The 8,502-nt window shown below is 39.8% G+C and overlaps 1 protein-coding gene across 1 annotated transcript in view; it reads left to right on the top strand.

Annotated features, from left to right (window-relative positions):
- The first annotated feature begins 263 nt into the window (after positions 1-263).
- Positions 264-8,502, top strand: part of RUBCN (rubicon autophagy regulator) — an 84,924-nt gene continuing 76,685 nt past the window's right edge. The window contains exon 1 of the mRNA XM_027774209.1: positions 264-411. The gene's annotated coding sequence lies outside the window, so the exon portion shown is untranslated. The remainder of the gene's footprint in view (positions 412-8,502) is intronic.

Raw genomic sequence — 8,502 nt, 5'->3', positions numbered from 1 at the left:
TACTGGGGAGGCGCGAGGTCCTGAGCGCCGACAGAATCACATGCCTTAAATGATATCACGGTTCTCTGTGTCCTTCGAGTCCCTGCTGCTGCAGAAAGCCCCCTAGGCTTCGGTACGCTCGAACTGTGCACAGCCCACTGCAATGCAGCCTCGGGAGGCAGGACAGACCCCTGCGAGCGTAGATTGCAGTACTGCGTCCTAGCTCCCCTCTCTCTGGCAGGCTCCTCCACCTGCAGCATGCGGAGTTGCCACGTCTGAACTCAAAGGCTGCAGTGACCGTTCTTGCGTCATCTTAACAATAAAAGTAAATGCTAACGTTTACCCTATCTGTATCACCTCTCAGTCGGCACTCTCAAAACAGTTGGCACGGTACTACCTTTCTTAATAAGACCTCATCTTCCCTTGGGAGGGGTAAGTACCTCTGCTTATTAAGCTGCATTTTTCTCTCATTCATTTGCGTTGGGAATTGATAGGAGGATTCATTTTCTTTTTAATCGTTCCTATAGGAAAACTTATTAATATTTGATGAATTCCTGCATAATAACTTTTTTCTATTTAAAAATATGATGTTCTCGCCTCTTCTTACCTCATTTTCCTACCCCCCCAAAGCAATTACACCTGTGTGGAAGAATTTAGGTTATTTCATCTTCATAATAGCTTAAAACTATCTCAGACATTTGCATCTAAAAAGCAGTGGCAGATAAGTTATCCATCTAGAAATCTCTACCACGTTTCTCCTCTTCACTTTCTAAAATTTTAGCATAGAAACAAGCCAGACCTTTGCCATGACCTAAAGTACCTCAAAACCCCAGTAGTCTATGCTTAATTTAGTAATGTCTCAATGTCATGTGGTTTCCAACTTCCACACCAATGACACATTTGACTATTTTTTGCTCGGGTATCCCATGTTTTCAAATATTTCTTACTATGCACATTGCACTTATTAATAACTTATTTTCCAATTATAAAAAAAATCTAGCTATATCCTAATTCCCCTTTCCATGCCTTTTGGAAAAAAGTCTTCAGTGACAAATTTGGGGTCACCTTAACAATAAAAGTAATTGGGAACATTTCCCATATCTGTAGCATGAATAAAACCAAGAACTATCACACAGAGTGATATTACTAGCTGAAAGCAAAGAACCATTACTTTTTTGTGTGAGCCTGAGTGGTCATGGGGAAAATGTATGATTTTTACTATGCTTTTAGAAATACTACATGTAACTCCTCTTCTCAAAGGTCAAGTTGTTTCTTTTCCCCTGTTACAAAAATATAACCATTTAGGTAGAGTGAATCACCTAGGTCTAATCTATTAAGAGACACAGGAAACTTTAATGATAAAAGGTTTGGGGAACCAGAGGCGGCTTGGTGGTTAAGGTGCTGAACGCTCCCACATGGCTTACCACGGTTTGAGTCCTGGACCTGGTGGCTTGTTTCTCTCTTTCTCTCTAATGTCAATTTTTTTTTAAATGAATGAATAAATAAAATAAAAATAAATAATTATTTAAAAAATAAAAAAGGAGGTTTGGACTCGGATAATGATAAAAGAAGGTTTGAACTCAGGGCCACCAACAACAATGTTTAGCATTTTCAGAAAAATAGCATGTATGCTCTGAGCCCAATGTGCTTGATTATACTGTTCACCACCCTGTAGTCTCCACCCCTCTCTAGATTGCTAAGAACTTAGAACATTGGATCGTAGAGATAAAAGTAAGCTGAAAACCTGGATTTTATTGTTATCTTTGTCACTCACTTGCACCTTGTAATTTTGGGAGAGTCTCTGGGCCTCATCTTCAAAGCAAGAAAGTAGCAGGAGCGGCAGGTGGTGTGGTAGTTAAGGTGCTGGATACTCCCACATGACTGACCACAGTTTGATACCCGGACCTGGTGGCTTACTTTCTCACTTTCCTTTTCTCTCTCTGTGTGTCTCTCTGGTCAAATTAAAATAAATGAAAGAATAAATAAAATTAAATAATTATTTTAAGAAAAAACAAGAAAGTAGTAATACTAAGTATAAGTTATACTAAATTATTCCTGAGATTCCTTACAGTTCTAAAAATCCTCTAAGCACATTGGTGTTTTCTCACTAGAAATAACTTACATACAATCTCTGCTTATTTGTGAGAGTAAACTACAGAAAGAAACCTTAAGCTCTTCATTTTATAGGAGAAAAATTGCATTTAGTTTGGATGCATTTTTTTTAAGAATTATTTTATTTATCTTTATTTATTTATTTATTTAAATTTGACCAGAGAGGGACAGGCTAAGAGAGAGAGAGAGAAAGAAAGTCGCCAGTTTCAAGACTTGAAGCGCAGTCAGCCATGTGTGAGTCTAGCACCCCAATTACCACACCACCTGCCAGCCCTGAGTGTGGATGCATTTTTTACTTCAGGGTTTTTTGTTTTCTTGTCTTTTTTTTTTAGTGAGATTTTTGCTATTGGGTGCATGCACTCACTGGAGACACAGGGAGACACAAGGTTAGGGTTAGGGTTAGGGTTAGGGGAAATGGCCATACCGCCAGGGAAGATGGTCACACTGCAATCCATCTGTCTCCTTTATTCTCCTCTCTGGATTTTGGGCACGCACGCACATGCTCCTGGCATTGTTTTTTTAAGCTGCTGGGCTGCAGTAGACTACGTGGGAGTGTAATGATGTAACCAGTATGCCATCTGCTGGTTCCACTTCAGGTATTTATAGGACAGATAACAAAAATCCCAAATGTATAAAAATCCTTCCTATCACAAGTATAATAAAGATTCCCTTTTATCATGGTCTTCTCTTCAGAACAGAAGCCCTAACACAAATCTCCTTAGCTGGCACAGTAGTTTAGTAAGCAATCCTAGCTGTTGTGTTTCAGACTTTCAGATTTTCCCAAGGACTGGGCTGAGGGATCCTGGAGACTTGGAGCAATCATTCAGATTCCAAAAGGAAACACAAAAGTGAGAAATTATGAGGGGTGAAGTTCAGTCACACACACACACACAAAACATAGTGGAACCAGCGGATGGCTTAACGGTTACATAACTGGACTCACACAGAGTTGATCATGGTTCAAGTCCTGGACCCAGCGGCTTAAAATTAATGCCAGACACATGTGCGTGCATGCCCAAAATTCCAAGAGGAGAATGGAGGAGAAGAGATTGCGGCCTGGCCATCCCCCTGGGAGGATGATTTCTCACTTTCTGTCTCTCCATGAACAAATGCACCCTATAGTAAAAATATCTCTTAAAAAAAACAAACAAACAAAACTTAGCAACATGAGACACACACAGCAAAAATGAAGAGGGAAACAAGTCAAGACATCAGAACTGGGGGCTGTCCAAGAAGTCAGTCCCCAGCTACAGGGACTAGAGTTACAAAGGTCAGTCCCACCAATACGAGGCAACCGTTCATTTAATTACATGTTCATTGAGCACCAGGTATTGTAATAAGTGTTGGAGATAAAATGGTGAGCAAAATGAATGTAGTTCTTATCTACACACAGCTTGCAGAGCAAAGAAAATTTTCGGTGCATCTACTATGAATAAGGCACTGTGCTAGACATTGGGCCCATAGCTTTTATTTGGTGTACAACAGTTTAGCAGCTTGATCTAAGTCCAAATAAACAGAAAACTCAAGTAGTTGCCCTTTTTAGAGGCTTGATTTTATACAATATAGGTAAGATAACATTTAGGATTGCCTGATAAAATAAAAAATTAAATTTGAATTTTAAAAGGACAACAGATAATGTTTTAGCCTAGGTATGTCTCAGATTTCAGATAAACAGCAATTATTTTAAACTACAGTATGTTTCATGTACTATTTGGGATGTATTTATACTAAACAATGGTCTGAAATTTAAGCTTTACTGGGTATCTTATATTTTTATTTTCCAAATCTGACAACCTTAACAATGCAATACTTTTAGCACTCTCTCACTCTCTTTTCACAATGTGTATAGAAATCTATATTCTTTTCAAAGATAAGCACAATTCTTATACACTTCACCCTCAACTTTATTTTTATTAGTTTTATAGGCCTTGTATGTCCCCTTTGTTCAGGCTTATTGAGATATAATTCAATAATAATAAAAGACATATATTTAAAATGTGCAGTATATACAGGTATAGAGTATACTCAGTGTATCTGTGAAAACATCACCATAATTAGAATAAATATATTCATCATTCCCAAAAGTTTCCTTGTGCTCCTTTGTAATCCTTCTTCCCACCTACTATCACTAGTCTGTTTTTTGTCATACAGATAAGGTTGCATTTTCTAGAATTTTATATAAATGAGATTACATAGTATATATTCTTTTTTAGCTATTAAATTATTCATTTAGCATAATAGTTTCCAATCTGTATGATGTTTATTTCTTTTTCTTACCTTATTGCACTGAGTACTCTAATATCACGTTTAATCAGAGTAGTAAGAGTGAACATCTTTGCCCTGTTTCCAGTCCCAAGGGAAAACATTTAGTTTTTCACCATTGAGTATGACAGTGGATGTTTTTAGATGCCCTCTGTTAAGATGAAGAAGTTCCCTCCTACTTCTGATTTGCTGGGAATTTTAGTTATGAATGAATGTTGAATTTTATCTATTTTATTGCTTTTTCTATCCCTATTAAGATGGTTCTTAAAAAATTTTGTTAGTAAAGGGACCAGCAGTTGGCGTAATGGCTACGTCACTGAACTCCCATGTAGTCAACTGTGGTTCGAGTCCCAGACCCAGTGACTTAAACTCACGCCGGGCACGTGTACGTGCATGCCCAAGATCCCGAGGAGAATGGATTGTGGTGTGGCCATTACCCTCGGGGGTGATTTCTTACTTTCTGTCTCTCTGTCTCTCTCTGTCTTTCTGGCAAGTGCACACACCCTATAGCAAAAAAACTCTCAAAAAAAAATTTTTTTTGTTAGTATGGTGAATTTCATTGACTGACTTTCAGATGTTGAATGCTGATTTTCAAATGTACATTTCTGGAATTAATCTACCTGGTCATGTTGTATTATCCTTTCGTATGAGAGGGTCTTAAAAAATTATGGAAAATGTGAAAATGTGACTCTTTTCTGGCTGGAACCATGGAGGGCATTCAAGAGAAGAAAAAGAAGGTTCCTGCTGCGGCAGAAACCAAGAAAAAGGCTCCTGCTGCCACGGAAGCCACCAAGAAAAAGGTCCCTGCTGTGCCAGAAACCCTTAAAAAAAAGCAAAGGAATTTTGCAGAGTTGAATATCAAGCGCCTGAGAAAGACGTTTGCTCCAAAGATGCTTTGAAAGGCAAGGAGGAAGCTTATCTATGAAAAAGCTAAGCACTATCATAAGGAATATAGACAGATGTACAGAACTGAGATTCACATGGCCAGGATGGCAAGAAACGCCGGCAACTTCTGTGTACCTGCAGAACCCAAATTGGCATTTGTCATCAGGATCAGAGGTATCAATGGAGTGAGCCCAAAGGTTCGAAAGGTGTTGCAGCTTCTTCGCCTTTGCCAGATCTTCAATGGCACCTTTGTTAAGCTCAACAAGGCCTCAGTTAACATGCTGAGAATTGTGGAACCATATATTGCATGGGGGTACCCAAACCTGAAGTCAGTAAATGAACTGATCTACAAACGTGGTTATGGCAAAATCAATAAGAAGCGAATTGGCTTTGACAGATAACTCTTTGACTGCGCGATCTCTTGGTAAATTCGGCATCATCTGCATGGAGGATCTGATTCATGAAATCTATACTGTTGGAAAATGCTTCAAAGAAGCAAATAACTTCCTGTGGCCCTTCAAATTATCTTCTCCACGGGGTGGAATGAAGAAAAAGACCACCTATTTTGCAGAAGGTGGAGATGCCGGCAACAGGGAAGACCAGGTCAACAGACTTATTAGAAGGATGAACTAAGGTATCCACCATGATTATTTTTGTAATCTGGTCAGTGAATAAATAGTGGCTGTTTTCAGACTGCAAAAAAAAAAAAAATGGAAAATGCGGATTATGAAAAAATACCTGGATTTCAAAAAATTTTTGTGTCAAAATAAACTCATAATTAATTACAATTTTCTATAGACATTTGAAAGTATCCCCCTTGGGACCAGGAGATGGTATAACGGTTACATCACTAGACTCCCATATAGTTGACTATGGTTCAAGTCCTGGACCCAGAGTCTTGAAAAATCACTCCAGGCACGTGTGTGTGTATGCCCAAAATCCCAAGAGGAGAAAGAGAAGGGATTGCAGTGTGGCCATACCTGCTGGGGAGTGATTTGGTGATTTCTCACTTTCTGTCTCTCTTTCTCCAGCAAGCTCACACACCCTATAGCAAAGAAATCTCTCTTAAAAAAAAAGTACCCCCCAAATATGCTTTGAAGGGATAGAAATGTTGCTGTAAAAACAAAACAAAACCAAGTAATTAAGACTTGTTAAAGCTCTTCAGAATCTTTTTTTTTTAAATTTCTTTCTTCAACAATTGACAGAAAGAGAGAGAGCACCCTCAACAGCCTCTTCAACACTGTAAGTCACCCCCAGCTTCAGCCAGTCCTAAATCTTGGGCACACAAGTACCCAGTATGGTCAGAGAGGTTTCTGGATATAAACCAGGTAGGTAAGCCTTGCAGAGCAGAAGGTTTTACTGCTCATCATCCAGTCTTTTCAAAAGCTTATTTTTTTAAAAAAATATATTTTAATTTTATTTATTTATTTATTTATTTTGGGGGGGGGAGAGATTTTTGCTATAGGGCGCATACACTCACCAGACAGACAGAGAGAGTCAGAGAGACAGAAAGCGAAAAATCACCGCCTAGGGGGGACATTTTCCTCTCGGGGTCTTGGGCACACACGCACACATGCCCGGCGTGAGTTTAAGCCACCGGGTCCGGGACTCAAACCGTGGTCGACTACGTGGGAGTCCAGCGACATAGCCTTTACGCTAACTGCTGGTCCCAATTTATTTTTTATTTTGAACAAAGAGGGATGGGGGGAATGAGAAAGAAAGCAAGCAAGTCACCAAGTCCAGGACTTGAACTGCGATCCGCCATGTAGGAGTCTAGTGCCCTTAATTAGCATGCTACTTGCCAGCTCCTCAAAAGCTTTCTTTTCTTTTTCTTCTCTTCTCTTCTCTTCTCTTCTCTTCTCTTCTCTTCTCTTCTCTTCTCTTCTCTTCTCTTCTCTTCTCTTCTCTTCTCTTCTCTTCTCTTCTCTTCTCTTCTCTTCTCTTCTCTTCTCTTCTCTTCTCTTCTCTTCTCTTCTCTTCTCTTCTCTTCTCTTCTCTTCTCTTCTCTTCTCTTCTCTTCTCTTCTCTTTTTTTTCTTTTCTTTTTGGAGAGGTTTTTGCTATAGGGCGTGTGCACTCACCAGAATGACAGAGAGACAGAGAGAGAGAAAGCGAGAAATCACCCCCCAGGGGAGATGGCCACGCCGCAATCCCTTCTCCTCCATTCTCCTCTCAGGATCTTGGGCATGCATATACACCGTGGTCGACTACATGGGAGTCTAGTGATGTAGCCATTATGCCATCTGCTGGTCCCTCTCTGGTGAAACTGAAAAAATAATAATAACAAATGGAATTAAATAAACAAATAAGTTAATAGTTCTTTAAAAAATTAATTTCTTAGCTTAAAAAACAGGGCCCGGCTCACGCCGGGCGCGTGTGCGTGCGTGCCCAAGATCCCGAGAGGAGAATGGAGAAGGGATTGCGGCGTGACCATCCCCCCTCGGGGGTGATTTCTCGCTTTCTGTCTCTCTGTCTCTCTCTGTCTGTCTGGCGAGCGCACGCGCCCTATAGTGAAAACCTCTCAAAAAAAAAAAAAAAGTTAAAAAAAAAAAAAAGAAAAAGAAAATGAGGTAGGAGATAGGTATGTAGTTAGGGTATAGACCTGTGAATGGAGTGAACTTACAAGATGGAGTCACTCTGGTCAAACTTTTAATAAAAATCATTCACTGTTCTCAGGAGAAATCTATTATTAGCTCTCACTACTTGCTCACACAGAGAACTGCTTATAGCCAGCAATGCGTTAATGACAGCTGAAGCTAACATTCTCCATATCACTGCTGCATTCCAAACAACCAATGTACTCTCTCTTGATCTAGAGAGCAAAGGACCTTGAACAATCTACCAGCTATCATTTGTGAAATGTGGACATGACATGCAGGTTCACACTTACAAGATGGTGGGGGAAGATGACATTCTAGAAGCACAAGGCAAAAATACATCAAAGAACAAAACTGTCTTAGACCTGTGAGAAACATAATAAAAACTAGAAACTGTGTGGACCACAGACTTCAGACAAAGATCTGCTGAATGTTTATTAATTAAGGTCTGAATGACTGAAGTCTTATGATTTGTGAGCACACTCCCAGGTAGGAAAAGGATGATGTAAATCACCTAACACGTAATCATGAGGAAAATATCTCTGTTGGGATAAGATCCCCTCGCTCCAGCTCCTCTTCGCCAACCTATTTGGGCCCCCCCCTCCACTGCACTGGTGGCTTTTTCTTCTTTTTTTGGGGGGGGGGGGGGGGGGGGGGGGTTTTCTTAT

This window comes from Tupaia chinensis, unplaced genomic scaffold (genome assembly GCF_000334495.1).
Source record: "Tupaia chinensis unplaced genomic scaffold, TupChi_1.0 Scaffold000415_1, whole genome shotgun sequence".
NCBI lineage: Eukaryota > Metazoa > Chordata > Mammalia > Scandentia > Tupaiidae > Tupaia > Tupaia belangeri.
The sequence above is the reverse complement of the archived record's forward strand: the minus strand, read 5'-3'. Positions and strand labels throughout refer to the sequence as shown.